Source organism: Temnothorax americanus, unplaced genomic scaffold, assembly GCF_048541705.1.
Source record: "Temnothorax americanus isolate GAGA-0224 unplaced genomic scaffold, ASM4854170v1 Scaffold19, whole genome shotgun sequence".
Taxonomy (NCBI): domain Eukaryota; kingdom Metazoa; phylum Arthropoda; class Insecta; order Hymenoptera; family Formicidae; genus Temnothorax; species Temnothorax americanus.
The window spans coordinates 1770075-1796148 of record NW_027509329.1 but is presented as its reverse complement, the minus strand read 5'-3'; the positions used below and the strand labels follow the sequence as shown (position 1 = coordinate 1796148).

The 26074-nt window shown below is 40.9% G+C and overlaps 1 protein-coding gene across 5 annotated transcripts in view; it reads right to left on the bottom strand.

Annotated features, from left to right (window-relative positions):
* LOC143896537 (adenosine receptor A1) overlaps nt 1-26074 on the bottom strand; it is a 167285-nt gene that overhangs the window by 129362 nt on the left and 11849 nt on the right. For 3 of the 5 annotated variants that reach the window (XM_077404467.1, XM_077404466.1, XM_077404469.1), the window contains one exon: nt 11970-12015. The exons of 1 other annotated variant lie outside the window; for it this stretch is intronic. The gene's annotated coding sequence lies outside the window, so the exon portion shown is untranslated. Of the gene's footprint in view, nt 1-11969; nt 12016-12252; nt 12590-26074 lie in introns of those variants that run through there. One more of the 5 variants, XM_077404470.1, reaches the window with a different exon arrangement.

Below are 26074 nucleotides of genomic sequence, written 5' to 3'. Positions count from 1 at the left end.
GAAACTTCTGGAGATTCATATTGCGCACGTGTCACGCTGAATGAAATATTAAAGGAAACCGCTCATTACATATACAAATAAGCGTCTGGCATAAATGATTCCAGCGTTATGAGAAATATGAACACTTTGCTCAGACTTCATTCAAAGATGAATGCACTCGTCATCCGCGAACAACGTGTTCCGCCGAGCGCAGGTGTATTAATTGTGCTGGAGCACTAGCACTGCAAACGTAGCAGTGCTCGGTGCAATTGTTTACTTTGATTCCCGCGAAGCTTAATTGGCACGACGCGCATACCGTGCACCCGTCATAACAAAGACTGCCGAGATTACATAAGAAATGTTCGTCTCTTATACATGAGCGACTATAGAAAAGTTTAATAAACGTTTGTATTAAAATTTTATATTAAAATTTTTTAGGTAAAATATAAGATTTTATTAATTACGTCTAGTAAATATTCGTGTTATAACTCTTGCATTCGAATTAAAAATTATTTAAGGTGTAATATAGTAGTAATTAATATTTGTAAAGGTACAAAATATTAATATTGCGGATGCATGAGTAGTTTGTTACATATATTGCAAATATATTACAACTGCAGTTTAAATTGCAATTATGTTTTTATATCGGCTACGCAATCGGAAACCGATTGGCTCGAAGTATAAAGAGTCTGGTACGGCATATCCAATAATTAGATGCAAAATACTTTACGTCGGGAAAATATATCATAAAATCAATGTTAATTGGTAAGTATAGAGTTGATTTCTTTGATGTGACTTCCGAGGGGATTTCTTTACCTCTTTTACCGAATTCCACCGATCGTCGCAGACGGCGCGTAAGCATGATTTATAAGCGGCGCAGCCGTTGCAGCGGTCATTAATCCATCGCCGAATGCACGCGAGTAGCGGGTGTGTTTATCGACTTGCTGCCATCGGGGCAGTACGCAATTAAGGGTGAGCGGGAATGAGGTGCGGAAAGAAGGCGGATTCACCCTTGAACGATGTAATTAATCGGCAATCTGTCAACGTAGTTCTCTTCGCGTGATGGTTTATTTGTGCACGCCCGATAGGATCGAACAATGACCGCGAACAGTTGCATTTATCGCTAAATCGGCGACAAGAACGCATGAGTAAACAATGACAATTTTGCAGGGGATATAAAAACTCAATTACCGGACCGGGAATTTTAATCGTCAATGTAAACACATATCCTCAAACTGTTTCTCGAGCCATATTTCAAACAAAAATATATGCTGTCTTTTTACAGTGGCGTGGTAGCTTAGTCTTAAGCTATCTAGCCCTTCGTAACTTTTTAATACATGGAGCAAAAATATTACTTACTTTTGAAAGCAAAAAATAACAAATAATTAGCAAATTAATTCCATGTATATAATTTATTGTGTTTTGATAATTTGGTTTAGATAGCTTAATATACGCGGTACCACACTAAGGCTGGATTCGGGGAGCGCGCTATTAGCGCTATTTGCTTATTCTATCCTTTTTACACCTGATGAGCGATAAAGATAGAATGATGCCGAATGATGCAATAGCGCTAATAGCGCGCTCCCCGAACACAGCCTAATTAGCCATACGTGCGGGCAAACGCAACTAAATATATTAATAAATTCGGCAACAATAGATACTCATTACCCTCATCGACGCCCTCACCGACACTCTTATCCTCGCTCTTATCAGACGATCGACACTACCACCAAGTTCGAATTGGGCACATATTCGTGCATGGAGTTATTATTGCGACTCGCAGAGAGTCGCGCGCGGTATTTTTGGGTATCCACTCCATCTTACATCACATCACATCACATCATCTCATAATACAACCACACTCCTCTCCTACACACACACAACCATCATTTCACACAACGCTCGATCTCCACAAAAGATTATATTCATAAGGATAAAATAACTGCAGTTTTATGGTAATTGTTAAATAATTGTTTTGATATTTTTTTTGGCGTCTTACTTTTTTGTATGCAGCAATTTTATATGTAACAGCGAGATATATATGTTTCGAGTTATATAAATGGCGGTACAACAGACAGCAAATTACTGGAGAGCACGCGTCTAACGGCAGTTTTCGCTACATTCTTATTATTTAATGCGGATGATGAATTAATGTGGCTCCAGGTGAAAATATTTCAGCCAAGCAATCAAGCGCGTTAATGGAATGAGATAATTAATGATCGTGGGCAGAAGCCGCCAATTAGAAAGGTAAGACAAAAGATAAGACTAATTTTTATAATTTATCGTTGCTGACGTATACAGAAGACTGAACGATTGTTGATTTTCTTAAATTACCGAAATATACACGAACAAGGCGAAATAAAATGCACGCAACAGCTTGCACGTTGAAACATTTTCGTTTTCACACAGATATTTATAACGTCAATCAGTAACAAAATAACAAAACACCAGGTGCAACTGTTTATAAAATAGTTTTGGGGAAGTATTAAAACATAATTAAATATATAAATATATTTTTATCAAGGCGCCTTTTTCCCTGTTTCTCGTAATTTTTGTTACATTCGCGCATAAATAAAGTAGATATATTTCCATATCGATTAAATTCTTTTTAATTTTCATATAACACGAACCACATCATCATAATAAAATTCTTAATCGAGTGTTTCCGATATCTGAAAACAAGAGGATGAAAGCAAAATGTAGGAAATGTTTTTTTACGTGTTGTCAATTTCCCTCTATGCTGGAATCCACACTTCTTGTTATTGCAAGCCGATTCAGATTTCACGCGTAGCGGTTATTCGCCTCCAGATGTCAAACAAATTGTAATTTCCGCGACACACAACGTATGAAATAAATCAGACATATAAATGTCAAGGATGCGAGACGTCCGCGAATTGCTAAAATACGTGTGATTAATTTCGAGTTATTTAAAGCTGCGCGTAAGTTGTTTGAAATATCTTTCGACATCGGATAATATGCCACACCTATTAATTATAAATAAACACAAAACAAGACAAATGAGAGCTCGTTCGCGACAATGGACGGGCGACAGTAATAAAATATTACACAAATAAAAATCTTAAATTCCTATTAATTATTAGATGTTTTTTTCAAAAATTACATACTAGGAATTTTTAAAGTTATGTACCAATAAACTAACGTATAAATCAACATATAATTATACACATACGCGCATATATATGTAAATTATAGATTAAATGAATTAATAGATTTAACATATAAAAATATTTTTAATTATCAACAACACACATAGGGCATATTAATTTCAAAATTTAACGCCAATGCCGCGCTTCGATAATATCGGATTATCTTCTAAGCGTCCTAGCCAACGTCGCGCAGCATTACGTGGCGATTTTCGCAAACGGCATTTGCGAAATTGAGTTCGGCCAAGCCAAGGGAAGAAGTCGACACGGTCTATAAGCGAAATTGGCCGTTTAGAAATTAGATCGCCGTTCAAAGGACCGCCAAGTACGCCACTTGCCTTCGTCGCAGGGCGAAGAAACTGCAACTGTAGAAAACGGAGGATTACGGCGCAAGAATATAAAATACTGCGATCCGGGATGCGCACTCTCTCGTCCAAACTAACGGCGTCCGTTAAGCCGGTCGCTAAATCTAATCCAAATGAAGAGATATGGTTCGGATAGCTTTTTCATTCGTTATGCCGTCGTTACACGCGCGCCATTTCGCTGCATTTGAAATTCTTACGCCACGAACGAGATATAAAGGGAGACTTATCCCCCCCCCCTTAACGAACTTGCTCGAGCATAAACGGGAGCAGCGTCTAAAGTCCCCCTTAACGAATTTCTAGGCGACACGTCCACCTGCCTCATCGAAGGGCAGGCATATAACGCACGGAAAGTCTCAACCGCATCGGCTAGCTGCACCATACGCGTACGGGTATAGCTGGGAGTAGCGAGTACCGCATGAGAATACGGATCACGCGTGCATCTTCTAAAGATACTCGCGCGCGCGACCGTGCATGAATACATGCATGAAGCGCCGCGATCGGGACGTTTTCTACATCCGCGAATTCGGATACCTTTGTGTCACGGCTGAAAATTCGCCAAACACGTGTGCGTGCGAGAGAGAGAGAGGGAGGGGAGGGGTGGGGAGGGAGGGAGGAAGGAAGAGAGAGAGAGAGAGAGAGAGAGAGAGAGCGAGAGAAGAGTGAGAGGGGGGTTGTGGGAGAGAGGGAGGGAGGAAGGAAGGAAGAGAGGAGAGAGAGAGAGGAGAGAGAGAGAGAGAGAGAGAGAGAGAGAGAGAGCGAGAGAGCCATAAGGATATGAATAAAATATCCCCGGCGCGCGCGTACGCACGCGGAAATACGCAAAATATCGCGTTACTGTAATGCTTAAAGCTACGTCACGCGCAATCAGTCTGCCAGATACACGGTACAACTCTATTTCTTCGCGACAAGTGTGTGAAAGGCTCCTGTGTTTGTGGAATGTGATTGCGAAATATATTCGTTCGAACTGACATTAGAATAACATCCGATACTGTAAAGTGAAATATCGTTGGCTCTTTTTTTTCTATGGGTGCGAATATATTTTGCATCTGATAAATCAGTTATAGGAATAAAACGCCAATTTTTTCTCTCTTGATAAATATAGTCTCTTTCAGTCTCTTTACTTTCAATACACACGAATCAATTAAGATCCAAGAACTGAAATCCCATATTAATCTCAGGTGAATATAGCTCGATATTTAAAAGCATAAAAACTGGCAATGATTTCTTTTTCCGATAAAGTTGTTTCAATTTCTAGCTCTGAATGACAATCATAAAGTTATAAATATACTACTCTAATAGCAATTATATATTATAATATTATATTAAATGTTTTTTTAATCTAATATTATAAATTTTCTTATGTTATTAAGTTTTTAAATGTTATTATAATTGGAAAATATATACATTTAAATTAAAAAATAAAATTAAAAATAATTTAACGCAAACATCTTGTTGCTCTGTGCTCTTTCGTTATATATGTTTGATTTCTATAATCATTTGAGCTTCATCACGATTATTATTATATTAAATGTATTTTTAAATGTATAATTGTAATACGTTTTATGATGATACGTGCAAAGAAATATTCTCATTGATATGATACAATGAAAAATTCTGATTGCATAAGAAATAAAATCGATGCATAAATACATGTCTCCATTTACTTGATTCGATCCTATAATTCTAATACATAAAGCAGGTACACATTGAGTTTCATAAATTCACGAAGGAGGAGATACATGACTATCAAGTGTTCCCCGTCGAATGATGATGAGATAAATTTCTAATTTATTACAATAATTCAAATTTATATTACAATGCTATATATTATCAATTATATAATGAAAAGTAAGACCATTATACGAGCATTATAAGCCGGGATACGCAGACGATATAGTTCTGGCATACCGGAACGGTCCATATAGCTCGGGGGAAAAAATGGGCCAGGTGATACGTTTGCGAAAGTGCATCCGAAGGGTAGGACGTGGCGTACAAAAAACTCCCGCTGGCTAATGAGAGGTGGAAATTAGATAATGAGAACGTACGTTTTTACGAAATGAAGAGCGCAATGAGCCTTTTATACAGTTATTTCTCCGTCGTTCGAATTATGAGATATTTTCGCACGGTAAGTTCCGGTAAATTTTTGCGTCACGCGGCGAAGAACAGCGAATTATTCGTTTACGTAAAATGTCAAAAATGGACCAGAATATAGATACATCTTACATCGAAAAACGCAAATATTCCAATTATTTTAATTTCATAATTATCTCCGATTAAAAATCTAAGAATTTCCGTGAATTAAAGTTCGGAGGTGCGAACGAATTCAAGCGAGACTATAACAGAATTTCAGTTTAACGAATATTTGCGAGAGTATTACGTAATTAAAAAGTATGCAACAAATAATGGCTTTCTATAAAATTTCCACTAACGAATATAACGTTCAAATTCGTTAATAAAAAGTATGTCATTAAAATTTAACGTGTGGCGCGAGTGGAACCATATAGTGCGTAGGTCGAAACCGGCGCGCGCGATAAAACGCAAGATTTATTTCCCAGTAAAAAATTAAGGCCATACGCGACCATACCGTATCGGAGAGCGCCAACAGCGCGCCATAATTGCGTCTCGTATGGAATTTTCGCAATTTCGCCTTGTACCTTGTGATTTTTATTGTATCGCGCTTTGCGTACTTTACGTGCGGATTTCCAGAGGGGTGCACGCATAGAACGCAGGTGCGGGCGCGCACTACTTGCGCATATTAAAAATTTACCTAACGAAGTGGACGCATTTTAATTTCCGGGCAGTGCGCTCCGGTCGGCGAGATTAAAAAATTTTCGAGCTCGCGCAACGACGTGCGAAACGTGTCGTAATCGTACGAAAAAACGAGAGATAAAGAGAGAGAAAAAGGACCTAAAGTTGCGAGAAGAAAAAAAAAGGAAAATAACGAGCGCGGCGACAAGAGGGATAGAGAAATGCACATGATGATTCCAATAATGTCGCGCTCGCCGCACCGTGCGCCCGCGCGGCGTGTTTACCGATTCGGAATATCGCGACTTGGATACGGCGCACGAATGCATTAGCCGCGCGAAATCGCGATGCGTATAACAAGAGTCCTCCAATGCATGCGATGAAAACCAACGCGCGACTCGCGTTTGAATATGCATGCGTTGTCAGTTGTGCAATATTCAAACGATTCCGGGCTACAAGTATGACGGACGGTGGCTCGTAAACCCCCCCCCCCCGCGACCGTGACATCGCAGCGATCGGCAGCTGGCAGCATGAGTCAATGATTCGAGTAAGTGCAGTGTATGCGTTTCGCGTACGAGTTTTATCGACGCGACGCGTCGCGGTTACGCGTTGCGGTGATTTCACCGGGACCGATACGGATACATTGTGCACGCAATATCGAGAGAACTCAGTATCGTCGGGGTCGGGGAGGCGGTCGTAATGCGATTCGTATGCGATGAGCGAGATCGTGGGTTATTGCGGCGAGGGAGGAGAAAAAAGAGAGAAACGCGCGGAGTGTGTTCTTTCAAACTAGCGAGCCGGAGTCCCGACAACGAGGAAGCGCTCTGTGGAAAAATCTAAAACGCGTGCAACGTGCGTTCGCATACGGGCGAAAGCGGGAGGAGGAGGAGGAGGAGGAGGAGGAGGAGGAGGAGGAGGGGGAGGGGGAGGAAGGAGGAAAGGAAGCGAGAGAGTTCGTCAAATCCCGCGAAGAGTATACACCGCCGCGCCCGCGCCGCTCGCAAAGTTTCGCCGTCCGTCTTCGCGAAACGACTGTTTACAGTAGGGTAAAATCCCATACACGCAGCTGGATACCCGCCAAATGTCTTTATTATCGCAATATTGCGCCGATGAGTCATCCCGGGTGTCACACGGTGAACTTTTCTCAAATCGTAGTCGCGAAAACGGCTATACGGTCGCGCGCACCGACCGTATATCGGTGAACTTTATTTCGCTATATATTCGCTATATTCCTCGCAAGAGAGGAATGCACACAGGGAGAGAGCACCGCGACAACACCGCGGAATCTACGATGATGAAATATACACGGAGTGCGGTGAGATGAGAGAGAGAGAGGAGAGAGAGAGAGCTTTAGCACTTGCACGCAGTTCCTTGATGCATTTCGAGGGTTGCGCACGACGCCGCAAACGATCGTGCGGTACGACGGTTTATATTTCATAAGGGCCGAAACTCCCCGGTTGCCGGCCGTCTACGCCGTACTTCACGTGCAGAATAGCGAAATTATCTGGTATAACCTAAGCGCGTAGATAATAAATAGCGATGACGGCTCTTTGTCATTCCTCTATTTTACGGGAGGACGAAGTAACGCAATAAAGAGCAAATTACATACAAGAGAGGTGGTAGATATAAAGTGGTTATTTAACGTAACGTTGTTGCGATTAATACCTATGAAAATAATTGCTTTTTATCGATTAGCAGAGTCAGCGAGATAAGACGTTACGAGAATAAAGACCGGCCTGTACGCCGACATAATTTTTCCGCAGATTTAGTTCTCGATAAACGAAAATATATAGCATTATGGCGCAATAATATATGTACAGATTAAGAGTGCTTTCTGCAGAGGCTGCAATTACGGCTTATCACCGTCGTGCCATTCTAACGACCATCATCATCGTCGTATACATCGCTATACGTTCCCCAATTCGAACTTGTTTGACGACATTGACTTCGATAACGTGGGCTGTCTCCTATAATCTTAGCTTATGCTAAACCACGGAACCGGCATTAATCGGGTATCTTCAAAGTTATCACCCCCGGATGGTAATTACCATTTGCGAGAAGCGTTCACGCGCGCACGGCCGCGCTGTCACGCGTGTACCTATACCGTGTACCGCGTCAACGTACACTCGCCCAGGGTTCGTACGCCTCGGTTATCGAACGTTCAAGGATTACCGGCTAATTATCGCGATGTATACTCCGACGGTATTGACGGTGATGAATCAGGTATTGGCAACTTATTACTCGTCGCGGTAATGTCCTGTATTGATCCATCAGCTGTGCAAACCGGCGCGGTCCGTATTCCGATGCGCAAAATCATGTTTATACGCACACGCACGCAAATGCATACGCACGGGCATTAAATATGTATTTGAACGTCGTCCGGTGTTTGTCGATAAAATTGCTGGTTCATGAATGCCGGCGAATCACGGCCGGAGAGCCTGATCGCGCGCGTACCGTATGGAGATGAGTAAATTTTCGGCGCGTCGCAAACAATCAAAACGCGCGCCGCTAACTAGCGAAGGCATTCCCCCGATCTCTCGCGAATCTCCTCCCCGAGTTAAATTATACATATTGCGGACGATGCGCAGATCGTCATGATAATTGTAGCCGACAATCGAACGGACTGCCTTTTTCTAAAACTTTTCGAAAATGTATCGACATTTTAATAGCGCAGCGGATGTTAAAGTCAAGTTTATATACAGAATTTCAGGAACGTATACAAAATAATCTTTTCCTTAAAAAAATTGAAATCTATAATATCTATAATTTACACCAGTATTGCTATTTTACTAGATACCGCTACTTTACTGATATTAAAGATCTATTCTGATTCAAGCTCGAAAAGCGCAAGTGAATAACAAAATTATTCTCCGCTTGCTGGATTCTCTTTATTATAAGCCTTATTCATCAAGATATTTAATATCATCGGAAAGTTTGTAAGGTCTTCGCCGTTCGATCTGTCCATCTTTTACAGAGAGAGCCAATTAAGAATAGGTGCCGACAGGTGCAATAAGATGAATGCCCGATCGGATTTGCATCGGAAAAAGGAATTATCTTTAAACATTTTTTGGAAAAACACACCGCAGCAAATATCTAGATACAGTTCGTGTATAACTAACTATATTTGCTTTTGTCGTTAAACTTGTTTTAACTCTGGATTCCACCCATATAATACATAACTGCCACAAAACAAACAGCGTCCATGAATATTAAACTCATGAAAATTCATATGCTAATATTGCTGCGGGTGGGCTTAAGGATGGCTACGTACGAGAAAACTCAATTTTAGAAACAAAATAAGGTATGTCTGATGTAATAATGTCGAACAAAAGATGACAATTAATCACGGTTAAAAGATAAGCAGATAATTGATAGTGTAGTTGTCTCTACTTTACAGATTTTTAAAATACTTCACTACTTCATTTTTTATTTTTTAATAATTAGAACAAATAAGTTTCTTAATTATGATAAGTTTTCCTAGTTAAAGAAACATTTTGGTTATAAAATTCCAGCTCTTAATTTATTTCTTGCAAAAAAAAAGGGAAGAAATAGATTTCTCTTATCCGACCGTCAATCAAATCAATCGTTATAATTCTCGACTCAAGATGCACGAAATTATACTTCACGCACGGCGAGAGCGCAAGAATATATGCGCTCGACAAATAATATGCTTACCGTCTTAACAATCGGTGCCACAGTTACAGCGCACAATAATCGAGAATGGGATTCAGCAACGAACTCCGATCACGCGATCGAACGTAGGTACTTATGCATTATGCCGTAAAAAAGTAACGTTGGGGCAATAATGCATAACGCGTACGAGAGACGGGATTGAAAACGTGATTGCAATGGGAACTTTATGCGCCCTGAAATCGTTATCGAGAGCCTCGCTATTCGATCTCCCCGCATCTTTCATATAGGGAGCCCAATTAAGAACAGGTGTCGACAGGTGCAGGCATTCCAAGAACCCGGAATATTCTCTTCCTTTCGGTCTTTCAGCGACATTATCTTTTTCTTTTTCCTTCACGCTCGACTTTTTCCTTCGGGACAATAAGCGACCTTAGCGGCCTTTACGGCGCGTTTTATCGTCCGACCGACGTTCAACGATCCATTCCCCGAGTGGTATGTACGAGATTCGGTAATCCGAAAGTTAAGACCGGGACACCGCCACCGCCGCCGCCGCGAACCGATCCACCCGCGCGTGCCAAATTCTAAATCCTTTAACTCCATTACGCGGCGAAGTGAATGGCTCTTACTATTTTTCTTGGCAACGATTTCCGCTGAGCTCCCTTCTCTGATAGGGGAAGTTCATTCGGTATATGTACCGACGGTAAATTGAGTTCGTATACTGCCTGCCGCATATTTTAAACGTCTGCTCGCACAACGAAATTCGCTTCGGCAAAATTACACGCAAAGCCGTCCTCGACGCGGCGGCGGCCGCAGCGGCGCGCCGCCGAAGCGGCGCGGCGGTCGGAAAATCTTGGCGATCTTTACGTCATTATCGCGCGTGTGCTTGCCGTGCTCTCTCAATATAAAATTCAATAACAGTCATCGCACCTGAACTAAATATAAATTTCAGATTAAAGCTACATAAGTATATCGAGATAAAAATCACTACAGAGAAGGGCGCGAGCGAGTTTTTTTTTCGCGTGGAATAAATTGCTAAATTACAGATTAGAGTATTATGCATAGTGTTGTGCAAAATTGCAGAAATTAAGACGCAGTTGCGCCACGCGCGGATACACAATAACCCATTTCGCAAGGTTTAATCTCGCCCGGGCATTCCGTGCGCAACACGCGGAATTATGCATGCCGTCGACAACGATGCGACGATAACCGGGAGGGAAGCCGCCTATTGCGGAGGCGCGTAGACAAAGTCCGTGTCGAACAATGCGCTTTTGAAATATCGAACGACGCGGCGGTATCTATCAATCGTCGGGACGCCACGAGGCGTGTATGCAGCCGTGTATATTTGCTATATAAACTATGACGCTGCCGCGCGCGATGCACACACGTCGCCGTGATTTAATAACGCGCGGGCCCACGCACTCTCTCAACGTGGCATATCGCGGCGCGGCGGTATATCGCGCTCGCTCCATCTCGTCGAAATACGTTTTCTCGGAGTCGTCGCAGCCGTCGCCGCCGTCGGCTGAATTAAAAACGCGGTTGCGTTCTCGGGGCGATAAGACGGAATATGATAATTTGTAGCGTTTTACCATACCGAACGAATGCGAAAATAAACTCGGGCTCGAGATAAATTTCGCGAGATTTACTTCCTCTTTACATTAAGAGAACCGTCCGATCATCTCTCTTTTCTCGCGTGGAGACAGTCGATTAAATAGAAAATGTAGTTATTACACAGATTAATTAAATTATAAGTGAAATATTCTAAAACTCGCTCGGCAAAAGAAATCCACTCATCGTTCCGCGTATATATATTCGCGGTATTGTGCATATCCGTATACAAATAAATCACGTGATTATATTTTCGCTTGTAATATACTAAATATATTATAATACATATGTGCATCTTCGTATGCACAATAAATTGTAAGATAATTGCACGATTAAACCTTCGCAGCCCCTTCGTTTAAAAAAAAGCAATAAATCCATGAAATATTATATCAATCTGTAATATTATCACGCTTCTAACTTGATTCTTTCTTGATACGATTTTATCATAAATCCATTGCTTCAAAATTAAAAAATGACTCACCCGCACGATGTGCAGCAGCGGAGTTGTAGCGCACAGTTACGTTGATCTGTAAATCACAAAAATACAATAGAGATTAATAACAGCGCCCAAAATAATTACTATTTTAAGAAATGAACAATCATTATTGAATTTCTTACTCGTCCTTTTTCAAGTAGATATTTATTACTTATTACACATTTATGAATTATTTGGCTAGACATAATCATACAATTTTCGACGAAGACGATTGATATTCCGCAAATACGGGAATAGTATTTAACTAAATTATAAACTCACAACTCACCTACGCGGTTGCTCCGCCGTCACTCGACGCCAGCCCGGGCCTCCTCCTCCCCTCAGCTTCCTTCGTCGGCATTCCTCTTTATGCTACGTACTCACTCACAATTACGATCACGCAGACTTAATTATCAGACACGGTGAACGCGCGGCACTTTGCACGGCACATCCCGGAGCTGAAGCAGGCAGGTAGCGATCGTGTGGATCCGCTCATTTTCAAAATACTACACTCGCGCGATATCCAGGACTGCGTTCCAAAATTCACTCTAGTTAACTAAAATGCTATAGTGTACGTGACGTAAACTATAGATTTTAGTTACCCAGAGTGAATTTTGGAACGCAACCCAGTATATCCTCCAAACGGCACGACACCCGTGGTTGTGGTTATGTGCGTTCGCTCGCGAGAACGCGAGTTATGGCCAGCCTTACAATGAATCGTAAGTCGGATATCGGAACGCAGCCGATGGTCCGCAATGAGAGAATTTTTTCTCGAAAACGAATTTTCCTCATTGGCACATCGGCTACGTTCCGACTTACGACCGACGACTCGTTGTAGACTGGCCGCACTACAATCGCGCGCACATTCATTGCCGAATGCCGAAGCGAATTCACACCCGCGCGACACTTTGCACGGCACTCCCGACGCGATGTATTACGTTTCTTGAGCGAATGACGCGCGATGTGGACACGATACAGAATACAGAATCGCGATACATTCGCGCGGATCACGAAAGTGATCCGCAGTAATCCGCACCACGCACTGTACGCAGCCCGCAGTAGTTAACGCCAAAAGCCAAAATGGCGGTTGCCTCTTCTCGGCGACACGAGTGGGGTGGGGATGAAGCAGGGGGGTAGACCCCGATAGGCTGACTACGCACACATCGAACGCGCGCCGTGCCTAGTCGCCTATCCCCGCTCCATCCCTCCTACTCCAGTTCCCGAGAGCCGGTTACGGCCCTGTCCCAGCGGCGCGGCGCGGAGTAAAGCACCTCAAATTCGGCGGTTTAGATATTAGATAACGAAAAACTGTGACGTATCGAATGTTCATTTAATACATGTGCTTCACGGAATTGATAGCGAGGTATGTCACATTCGATAGTAGTGACTTGCCATCACATAATCGGTCTCGCAACGACTCTCGATCGCTTTTTGAATTTCAACCGTCAAAAGGCTGCGTTCGGAAACGTCACCCGCCGAGTGCACACGAGTATACTCCCTTCTCTTTCTATCTCAGCGAGTTAGAAGGAGAAAGGAGTATACCCGTGTGTACCCGGGTGACGTTTCCGAACGCAGCCCAACTTGGCTTGCGACGTGTCGCGTTTCTTCTTAAATTTTTATTGGCTCGCGCCTCTTGTCAGAGAGCAATACGGCCAGACGACCTGTCGCGCGGCTTCGGAATGAAGTTGCGTCGTTTTCGGAACACGGATAAGGGTCCGGACACACACTTTTTCGTAACCCAGTAATAGTAAGTTTCGACCAATCGCGTTGCTCGATTCGGGAATGTACGTACGATGAGTGATTTTTTTAATTTCAATGTCGAGGCAATGGATTTGTAAAAATTATATTACAAACGTACACGAGAAATGAAATATTGTAAAAGAATCACGAACAATCTTTTTCTATAACAATCATTAGACAATATATAAAAATTATTTAAAATAATAATTAATGTAGCGGTAAAGTGCTTTGTATTGTTTAATCTCATGAAATATCTGAATATAGATATTATTTATTTCTACAGTTTATAGAAAAAAATTAAACATTAAAGATTAAAAATATAAAAATATATTAGGGGTATTCAAATAAGTTAAAGTTTAACGGTTTGACAGGTTATGTCGGGTTAAAGTCGAGTAAAAAGTTAATTAATTAACTTTGGGCGCGCTACTCTTTAAGATTATGCAAAATACATAAGTGACTCATTAACCTATCACATTAATCTTTGGGTTAAAAACTTATTTGAATATCCCTATTGCAAATAAACTAATATGTTATAATCTATTTCCTCGAAATGAATAGGCTCGAAAATGGATAGACTCTAGAAAATAATTTTTATAATTTACAATCCTCCGCCGACTCATTCTGGCAGTTCTACATCCAGCATCTTCGCGCATCGTTTATGCATGATACGTCTTACTTTCACGGACTGTTTTACGACGACTAGAGCTGCGGTCCACTTGACGCTACAAATGCTTCGAAGCATTCCTTTTCTCTTTTCTTTCAATGAAGAAAGAAGGAGAAGAAGAACGCTCCAAAGCATTTGTAGCGCCAAGTGGACCGCAGCCTAGGACGATTACTGTCTAATATCGTAGCGCGGGTAAATAAATGTTGTTTAGAATCAGAAATAAATGTCGGCGGAATGTGACAATACGGTCGCTTTGTCAGTGCGCAATGTATCTCGACCGAATATATTTCGCGAAATATGCATTTACGTTAACACGTGGACTGCTATGGCGACGTTTATTAAACTGACACAGTCACTTTAGCACAATCTAATAAAACATACACAGAAATTTAATACTCTTTAGTTTCTATTAGTTTCTAATTTGTTTCCTCTATTTTGGATTTTATTGCTGCGCAGCCATTTCGTAATTCGTATAAAAAATAGCTTAAATCTAAAGTTAGCGCAGCCATAATATTTTATTATTATATATAATGATAATGAAAATTCTACCGTTGCATCATCCAGAGTAAAACGTACAAAATTCGCGTGACAATCAACATGTTAATCACCAAGCAGCGAATCTCCGTTATACGTTCGATCAATATTAAGATGCGGCGTTACTTCCATTGGTACTTTGCCAATCAAACGCGTTGCGACGCTTGCTGACTCGAAGTCAATCTGCGTTGTTTCGCGACGTGCCGGTAAGGGGAGTTTACACACGCAATGACGGCCAATAACCGCCAATAAACGCCACATTACTAGCGCCAGTTTGTATCAATTAGTGTTTACACTTGTATTTTTACTGGCGTTAGTCGATTGGCGCCACTAATCATTGCGTGTGTAAACTCCCCTTTATGACCGAAAACTTCGAGGATTGCGCAAGCAACATTATTCCGATACCACGAGAGTTGAATCAATGGCTAAGCAAGATCCAATGGCTCATTTAAGCAGGGCACACACACTTTTCCGTAGAACGTAACAATAAGGTTTCGACCAATCGCGTTGCTCGATTCGGCCGTCTGTAACCGTAGAAGAAAGAATCGAGCAACGCGATTGGTCGAAACCTTACTGTTACGTTCTACGGAAAAGTGTGCGTGCCTTGCTTTGAAAGTATACTAATATCAAAATGCAATACACCGCATGGACAGTGTACGTTTCAAACGCACGAGAGATATCCCTATATTCACTCCAACGTTTTTTCCGCCCTTTTATTCCTCCAACCATGCACTTTCGAGTCTTACGTGTTTTTCAAAATGTTAATAGCTTTGAAAAATTCTCCAAAAATTATTATAAAATCTTTGTACCTTCGACTAAAAATCAATGTAAAGAAAATTTGGAAATCATTTATTTAAATATTTTTTTACAACAATTATATGTTGACAAACACACGTTACGACTCGTTCTACTTAAAAAATCATAACTCACGAAAAAATTGACGAAGCTTAATGAACCAAAACGCAAATTAAAGCTAAAAGTAGTGCAAATGAGAAAAAAATATGAGATAATTATTAATTAAATAGGAATACTTAATTTCGTCGCCGCAAATTTGGTAATTTTTAAATAGTACAGAAGAACTTTAAGGACTTAAAAAATGCTAGAAAAAAAATTTCTGAATAAGAAAAGGCGAATTTGAAGTGTGACAGATATTTTTTATGTAAAAAAATTAATTTTTTTTATAATTGTAGCTTCTCCCCACCTCTTCCACCTGCCTCTGAGACATAATAGACCTCTGTGGAATGTTAAATTTTTTTTTAACGACAAAAATATTTTAAATACGCTTAAATTATACACAAAAATACATTTTTATCGAAAAAAATGCTCATTTACCTTTCACACAACACTGACGTAATCCTCCAACCATGCACTTTCGTGTCCCACCGAGATTTTGATTGTTCGCCGTTTCGAGAGTAAATGAGCTAGGACTTTGAAATTTTTACCCGAGGTTCCCAGCCACAATAACTTTTTCCGGCGTAGAGGGGATTCTCCCACGATCATTTGTTTTCCGGAACAAACGACTATTAGAAATTCGTGGGACACGAAAGGCATGGTTGGAGCGAATAGGGATATTATTAACAATTTTATTGATAAATACATGACAAGTAGAAGTAAATGACGCAACAAAACAGCAATCTACAATTCTTATTTTCTATTCAACTTGTCATTTCGAGTAGATGCATCGCACGAAATACTTGCTTCAACGAACAGCCGTTGCCGCGATGCATTTATGTTAAATAATCGTAAAATTAAGCGAGCGCGTGAGCAGATAGTCGAAATAATCGCGTTTCCTCTCAATCGCGTTTCGAATAAGGATAATAGGGGAGCAAATGTTCTCGCCGCTACCTGTTGACAATCATTGGGAAATAATCGCGTATCTGGTACTTGTCTCTCTCTCTCTTCGAACTTGCGGTCGCGTCTCGGGAAATAATAATGCGACGACATACGCGGACTATACGGAGCGATTTACACTCGCTCACAATCAGCCACGCCGCGTACGATGATAACGCGGCGACCCTGTGCATATAACAGCATTAAACCAAGCCGCCGGCGTATGTCGTACTACTCGGTTTGTTTACAAGCACGATCGCCGAACTTCGAGCGTTCGCAGTCAATTCTCCGCCGCGCCCGCGCCCGCGCCGTTACGAGGCTCTTAGTGTATTAAAAAATAGATGTATAATAAAATAGACGCCTCGAATATATACACACATGCCACACGTTATCGCTTATATTTCGAAGTTACAAGAAGGATACTATCGTACATTTACCGTTTCGTTCCCCACCGTTATCGTCGCTTGAGATAAATTTAGTTTCTCTCGAGTGGTCTCTCTCGAATGAAAGAAAGCTTTCAAGTCACAACGAATATGCTGCAAATATGTGATATACATATTATACATTATAGTTTAACCATTACTAGTTAATCACATTGTTAAAATATTAAAAAATAACGTTTATCTTTATTTTGATCAAAATAATACTTCTATACGTATTATATAAATCAATTTGTCGTTATTATTACCATTTTTTGCTTCCTCATAGAGGAAGCTTTGTAATGGTGAAAAAATTTTTTTTCGAGATTTTGATGGAAATAGGTTTAGAATGTTCTAAAATGTCGAAAAATCATATTAGTAAAAAATGTCCGGAAGTATGTATGTATGTGTGTGTGTGTGTGTGTGTGTACGGATTTTTGTACACGCATCTACTTCTACAATTTTTTAGATACCAGTTTGAATTTTTGCACACAAATAGAGTATTATAGAAAGTATGTCCTCCTCAAATTTTATTGAAATCGGTCTACCGGTATAGATTTTATGCAGATTTTCCTTTTTTTGAAAAATGTGTTTTACGCTGCCGCTTTCTCAATATTTGAGATAGCGATTTATTTTTAATTTTATTATATTTTCCAGTTTTTTTTCTACCCCTATATTTCATATATAATTCATTAAAATTTGATTGATCAGATCTCGTATTACACACATTTGAAATTTCGAAGAATTTGTACATACATAGAAGCTTTATAAAACTTGATCTGATCAACCAAATTTTAACCAATTATATATGAAATAGGGGTAGAAAAGACTGGAAAATATAATAGAATTAAAAATAAATCGCTATCTCAAATATTTATAATATCGGGCTGATTTTTTTTATCGATAAAGTATTGTTTTAGTTTTTAAGTGGACAAGTATTTTTAGTATTTTTTAGTGAATGTATATAATTATTTACGCAGTCCCCAAAAGAGTTAAGTGTGAAATCAGAACCTTTGCTAACAAAGCTTCCTCTATGAGGAAGCCAAAACAAATAAATACCGATAATTATACCTCGAATAAAATAAAAACTTGCACACTTAGGAACTATGAGGAAGCAATGTGCAAGTTTCTACTTGCACAATTAAAAACTACGAGGAAACAATGTGCAAGTTTCTACTTGTTTTATTTTTCCTTCCAAGAGAAGAGAAATTGTGTAAGAGATTCTTTAAATCAAGAATCATTGTGAATTTCAACGAATCAGAAAATCCAGATTAAGTCAAAAGGTATTAGCGATGTAATTTTACATTTCCTTCTCGACGTATTAAAAGTCAAACAATTCCACTGATCTCGAGATGTAAAATATTAGAAAAAAGTAATAACAATAAATTAATTTCCATAAATATTTTTCCAATAAAATTCATTCATCAATTGGAGGATTAGATTTTACATCTACGCGCGGCGCGGCAGAGCGCGGCGCGCGGCGGCGCGCGCGGGGCGCGGCGCGATCTATATCGTTGACGCATATTCGATCATGAATTTAATTTTTCAAATAAAAAGGCGCGTATCGTATAATCAACACGCAATACAAAATAATTATTATCCATTATTATCCGTTATTATATAAACTACAAGAGTGTCGTAAAGTGATGGATAAGTATACATATATACATATAATTGCTATTTTTATCTCTTTGAAAATCTATTCTTGAATCTCAAGGTTTTTCACATGAATAATTACTCTCCGTTTCTCGGCTAATTTTAATTATTTAAATTATTTAAAAGCATTTTTTTTTCTCAAGTCTCATACGTACATTTGAGAGATACTTACTCAATTTTTCCCGAAGATAACATTCGGCTAATAAAATTCAAGAGCTATTATATTATTATTAAATCACGAGAAATTATGTTCCGATGGACGAGCTGTGTTTTGAGACAAATTTTATTTGAATTTTTCAGTTAAATTGCGGTTATAAATATGACGAATATATTAAGTAGATTCTACAGATCCATTTATTAAATCGTATCATATCTCAAGACTAGTTTTAGTCTTGACTGGTTTCGGTTGACTTGTTCAGCAAGATTATAAATACGAGCCTTTTAAACCCGCTTTTAAACCTATTTAATTCGCTTCCTCTGAGGAGGAAAAAATATACATATATACCATAATGCTAATTGATTTATGTTAAATTTGTGTTTTGCTTGTAATAACCTGGAGTAATCGGTAGTAATAACTTTACTAAATGAAACTTTTATAAATAATTATATTAATTAAACAATTAACATGAAGTGTAATTCAGCTTTATTGATACCCTCGAAATAAAAACAAACTCGTTCTTATTTGCATCTTTTTCAAAATTTTAATCACACTTTTGATAAAGATTGAGCAAAGATTATTTTAGTTGGAAATATTATTATTAAAATTATTAGAAATATTATCTTAAATAGAAATATTAATAATGTAGCATATTAAACAAGAGTTATGTTTTACGATCGCTGATGCATATTATACAAAATACCTATGTTTTATGATCCACCTGAGAAAGACATAATCCGGAAGTTTGTAAGTTTAGTTGTTTTAACATAAATTCTACCACCAAAGCAGATATTTTAAGAGGAAAATTTTGAAAAGAAACGAAGGTTTTTTTTTTATTACCAACCTGAAGTATTCTTATTATTGTATAGAGATAATAAGTATAAGGAATGCTGTGAATGTGGGACATTTCTAAAGAGTTAATTTGCATAAATGCATAAAATATTTGTTTGTGTATGTGTGTACAGTTTCTTTTGATTTCGAACTCACATGTACGCACATCCTTATCTTACAATTAGAGTAGAATAGAATAAAATCGTGTCTCGTCAACAAATGACATCCTTCAGTTAGGCAACACGCGAAATGTGGATCGCGCGAAACAGAGCGTAAAATGTGATTTTCTGAAAAATGACTCCGACGTCAGATGGGATTCTTTCAGTTAGTTGGGCAGCATTGTTCCTCGAGAACGGGCCGAAGCCGGCAACTAAACGGGCGGCGGCGAAGAGGCTAAATGGGACCTGACAGGCAACTGTCGCGGAACAGAGCGGAACCGCAAGAGGGTTAACCCGTCTCGTTTCGCACCGGAACGGTTTCCTCGCCGAGAATGACCCCGTCGAGAGAGAGAGAGAGAGCGGGTGAGAAACAGAAAGAGACGAGGGACTGCCCTCAGAAGCGAAAACATGTGCGGTGAACCCGGGGCCGGGGCTTCCGCCACCGCCACCATGCGCGGTATATTCGTCTCGGGTGAAAATTGCGGCGGTACCCACGGTATTCAGAAACTGTTATACCAATAGCAATATTCGTTGCCGCGTCGGTGAAATTCGTTGCTGAGTCAGCCGTAAAATGGACCCGGGGTGGACGGGCGGGCGGCAAGCGTGGCAATGGCAGTGTGCCCGTGAGAGAACGACGTGAGCGCAATTTCACGAAAATTTGCCGAAATTACACGCGTGTGTTTCCGTCCCCTTTTTTCACCGTTTTCCGTTCCTCCTTTTTTTCCTTTCTCTCTCTTTCTCTCTCTCTCTTTCCGCGGACGCGCGCGCGCGCGCGAAAGATACGAGCATGCAATTTCGCGAACTCGCGCGAACGCCGCGCCGGTTCGCGACACGCGCGTTTGTTCTCGTGTCCGTTTTCTCCCATGTGCAATGGACTACATTGATTATCAATATTTTAAAGACGAACGCGAATATACATATGCTATTACATCTCTACAGATGCATTTTAAAAGCATCTTGCGCGGAAGATTCGAGCCAACGTGAACAAAATACAGTAGAATATGGGTTTATATAACATGGATTCGTAAACGACAAAAAATTGGAACATTTATTTGTTTTTAAGTGAAATGGAAAATATTTTACTGTTATATCTTCAAATATTCTTTTTACATTTTTTATAATAAACCCTTGCATAATCCTTTTATACAAAAAATGTGTTTCCATATGCACATATAATCCATATATGTATAATCTGTGACTCGTATAAAATCCATTCTACAATAGCCGTAAGAGTATGCAGTAAAACGTAAGTCGTAAGCAGTTTTTACAATCCAAGACCAACCACAATCGATTGTTCTTGGATTGTAAAAACCCCATTAGTCAATAATAGCTTACTGGGCTGCGTTCCAAAATTCACTCTAGTTAACTAAAATGCTATATGTGTACGTGACGTAAACTATAGATTTTAGTTACCCAGAGTGAATTTTGGAACGCAACCCTGCAGTTTACGTCACTCTTATATCGTAGAATGTAGAATGGATCCATTCGATATGTTAGCCCCCGTGTTATACGAGGGTCTACTGTAAATATAATTCTTATTTAACGTCTGTATGTTTTTTTTGCCCCGTTGGAGTGTATACGTGGATCTGTCACGTTTAACGCGCTATTTTCCTTTACCTTAAAGTATTTAGAAAAATCTGAAAAAATTCCCAAAACATCTGTCTATAACATTGTAGTTGACGATTTATTGTCATTTTGATAATCATAGTTTATTAAATATTTTCTGCAGGTTGCTTGCAAGTTTTACAATTACGAGCAGATATCATTTTGGCTCGAACGCCGTAGACCCGCACGTATACAACCCTATTCGCTCCAACCATGCCTTTCGTGTCCCACGAATTTCTAATAATCATTTGTTTCGGAAAACAAATGATCGTGGGAGAATCCCCTCCACGCCGGAAAAAAGTTATTGTGGCAGGGAACCTCAGGTAAAAATTTCAAAGTCCTAGCTCATTTAGGGCTCAGTCACAATGAGAAAAATATAGAATAAGATAAAGGAATAAGGAATAAGGCATGTTGTATCTCACTTTAATGTACGTGTACTGAAGTGAGATGCGACATTCCTTTATTCCTTATTATTCCTTTATCTTATTCGTTATTTTTTTCATTGTGACTGAGCCTTTACTCTCGAAACGGCGAACAATCAAAATCTCGGTGGGACACGAAAGTGCATGGTTGAAGGGTTACGTCAGTGTTGTGTGAAAGGTAAATGAGTATTTTTTTTTTTCAATAAAAATGTATTTTTGTGTATAATTTAAGCGTATTTAAAATATTTTTGTCGTTAAAAAAAATTTTACATTCCACAAAGGTCTATTATGGCTCAGAGGCAGGTGGAAGAGGTGGGGAGGAGCTACGATTATAAAAAAAAATTAATTTTTTTACATAAAAAATATCTGTCACACTTCAAATTCGCCTTTTCTTATATTCAGAAATTCTTTTTCTAGCATTCTTTAAGTCCTTAAAGTCCTTCTGTACTATTTAAAAACTACCAAATTTGCGGCGACGAAATTAAGTATTCTTATTTAATTAATAATTATCTCTTTTTTTTCTCATTTGCACTACTTTTAGCTTTAATTTGAGTTTTGGTTCATTAAGCTTCGTCAATTTGTTCGTGAGTTATGATTTTTTAAGTAAAACGAGTCGTAACGTGTGTTTGTCAACATATAATTGTTGTAAAAAAATATTTAAATCAATTATTTCCAAATTTTCTTTACATTGATTTTTAGTCAAAGGTACAAAGATATTATAATAATTTTTGGAGAATTTTTCAAAGCTATTAACATTTTAAAAAACACGTGGGACTCGAAAGTGCATGGTTAGAGGGTTAAAAGGGCGGAAAAAACGTTGGAGTGAATAGGGTTAATTAATATCTATATAATGATTAATTTATCAATAAATTTATCAATAAATATAAATCATAACGATATCCAGTTGGCGCAGCGGGGCATTATATCCGCGATTATATTTACAATTTGCCGAATTAATTGCAGGTAGAATTCCGTCCGGAGTCGTATGTGTCTAAAATACGTCGAGCGACGGTCGCGGGGCCGGGACGTGACGTGAAAGCCACATCGGAAAGACACTCGACTTCGAGTACACACGTACATCCCTACATACGTAGGCCCGAGTCGCTACGTCCGAGCGCGAATCGCCGCCGGGCGTGTTTCTCCTTTTCGCGCGTCTTTTTTTTTTTCTCGCGCCTACGTACCGTATGTACCGTGACGCTCGCTCGGGCAGTCAGTCAAAAATGGCGACCGAGCCGCTGGCGAGTCGCGCGACCTGGCCTCGGGAATCGACGGCTCGCGACGAGCCGATTGCCGAAACGGTGAAACGCGGTAAGCGGAACGGAGCCGCCGCGGCCGCGGCGTCCGCGTCGTATGCGCGAGTTCTCGTCTACGCGAGTGTCGTCTCTCGGAGTCTCGGTCTCTCTCCCCGTCGTCTTTTCGGCGAGTTTTACGCTCTCGGCTCCGCCGCTCACGTACGTCGTCACGACCGCGCGCGCGCGCGCGCGCGCACGCGAGAAAGAGAGAGATCCACGGATCGATGATGACGCATCCGCGGCGTGGTCGTAGCTCCTCGCCTCGCGTCCACCGGCGAACCTAACCTCTACGCGACGGGAGAGCCGTCGATACGCGATATATGTTTTCCTACCTACGCCCGGCACGCAATCCTGAGACGCAGGCTATCGCGCGTATCTCTCTTTTTCCTTTTACTCCGCTTCGTGAGAAGCGTGCCCGAGATGCGAGGGGCCGGGTCTCGTCGAGCCAGGTGGGACCGGGGTTTCCTTTCTCGAGTGCGCGGGTGGATAATTGCGCGGAAGGCGGCTGTATGCGGCTATCGCGAATGAAATGAGCTCCATTGTTCGTTTTTAATGCACCGAACAGAGGGACTCGCGCGCGCGCGCGCTATCGGCATCTTATCGCCGTTTCTCGTGCTGGCCAGCGGCTTTTATCTGCCGGTTCTTTCTTTCTCTTTTTTTTTTTTTTTTACACGCCACACGACATATAAACGAACGCTAAAAGGGGGCTATTTGCGACGAAATAAAATCAGCAAAATCTGTTGCGTCTGTTTTACTTAACGTCGCGATCGCGATTATAGTTAGTTTTCAGGTCTCCGAGGTCTCCGCGAGAATCGTATTCTATACCTTTATCAGTATTTATTTATCCGTACTCTTTTTGTTATATTTTTGCGTTTTGATAGTGAGATCCTTAATTAGGAAGACCTAGAAAGAAAAGCGAAAGAGAGAGAGAGAGTGACACGTCACGATCGAACGTACGCGCAAGAGACATTTTCATTAGCCATTGTCATTTCCCCTTTAAGTAACGTCCGTCGATTAACATGCTGTTTTAAGAATGGGTCCCCCTCGCTCTCCTTGCTCTCCCCTTTCCCTCCGCTTGGCGCGCCGGCCCGATAGCGCTCGTTCGTCTCGAGAACTCGGCTCGAGTTCTCGAGTGCCCCGCTGCGAGGCAAATCCGATCGGCCGGATAGAGCACATTCGCGGTCGATCCCTTTCCGCACGAGCACTCGTCTACCGATAATGCCGCCGATTGTGCGTTTCGCTCTCTAGGAGTGGCGCGCGCGCGGCCCGTGTAATAAAGTCGCCCGTAATCGTAGACTAATGGTCGCTCGACGACGTTGATTGTCCCGATTGTATGGACCGCGGCGCGGCGTCGCACCTCGCCGCGTCGCAGTTCCGCGTTATTAAATTCGGCGTTGCCCGCGCACCGCCGTTCCGCCGTATATCAGCGGCCACGTGTACCAGAACACGCGCGTATACAGAGTGTCCCAGAAACGCGGCGGCCGATCGACGGCCGACTTTAATTTCCATCGTTAATAAAGCGGATGCTTGGTCGATCGACGGGCCCCCGAAAGAGGTATCGGCCAGGCCAAGATATGCGAGGTCGATAAGAATATTCGTTTCTCGCGCGCGTCGCGGAATGAATATTAATATGAAACACGATTAAGACGACAGAACCCCCCCCCCCCCGACCATTAACTCGCCATTAATTTTAGTGGCAAATTTATTATACGGAATGCAGTTTTTCCGTGACTAAAATGTCGACGAGAAAAAGGCTTCCCCCTTCGCGAATGAAGCCTCTTGCTTCTCAATAAAAACTCATTCGTTCGAAGGATGTAAATTCGTGCTTACTTTCTAGAAAAGTAAGCTTCTAGATGCGATCCGTAATACATGTCAACGAGTAGACAACGAATCCCGAATCGTTTCTACGAAAGGATCGTTTCCAAGATTCACAAACTTGTGTTACAAGTATTAAATGCGCGAATTGTGGAACACCCTGTACGCGTAGAGCCGTATCGCGGTACGCGGACGTTTGGCATAAATTTTCACCTCAACGAATTTCGCGAATTTATAGCCGCTCTCGCGGCAATGTATCGCGAATTCCTCCACGCGCGCGTGACGCAATTTTTTTTCCCCAACTGCTACAATTACGTGGTACCGCGGTGGGGGAGAACCGCGCAGCGCTATTACATGACTACCGTTAATTATAGCGCTCCGGTACGGCCACTTGATATTATGTAAAATAATGGAAATGAGTAACTACGCGCGCTGATTAAATTACAAGCGATTGTCGCGTAACTGAGTTAACCTTAATTGCGGAATCAACGGCTATTTAACGAGATTTCGTTTCGTCGAGTCGCGCTGATGCGACGACATTGCGAAAGTAATAAACGACGATGATTCACGGGGTTGAATTTCGCGTCGTGCATTTCCTCTCTTTAATATCACTGTATCCATATCTATCTTGTTGACAACTAACAGCGGTTGACTAATTAACTCGTGTCAATGACTACCAATCGCGGAAAAGCAGATTAATGCTTAACGAAGTTAATAATTAGTTATAATCTCTCCCGTCCCATGATAGGTAGTCGTTAAATTAGTTAGCACGAAGCTCACGTCTCAGAGTGTAAATATTTTCATCCGCGCTGCCGTCCATTAGTAATAATCGCAGTTTGCGGTTTGCGCGTCGAATCGACGTCGATGGATCGGCGACGAGCCTCTCAAAGGCTAAAAAGGCCGCGTCGCGTTTTTCAGCGGCTTAAATTCAAACGGTCGAGCATGGAAGCCTTTGTTCGGAAAGAATTTTACGCGGTGCCAGTGCCGT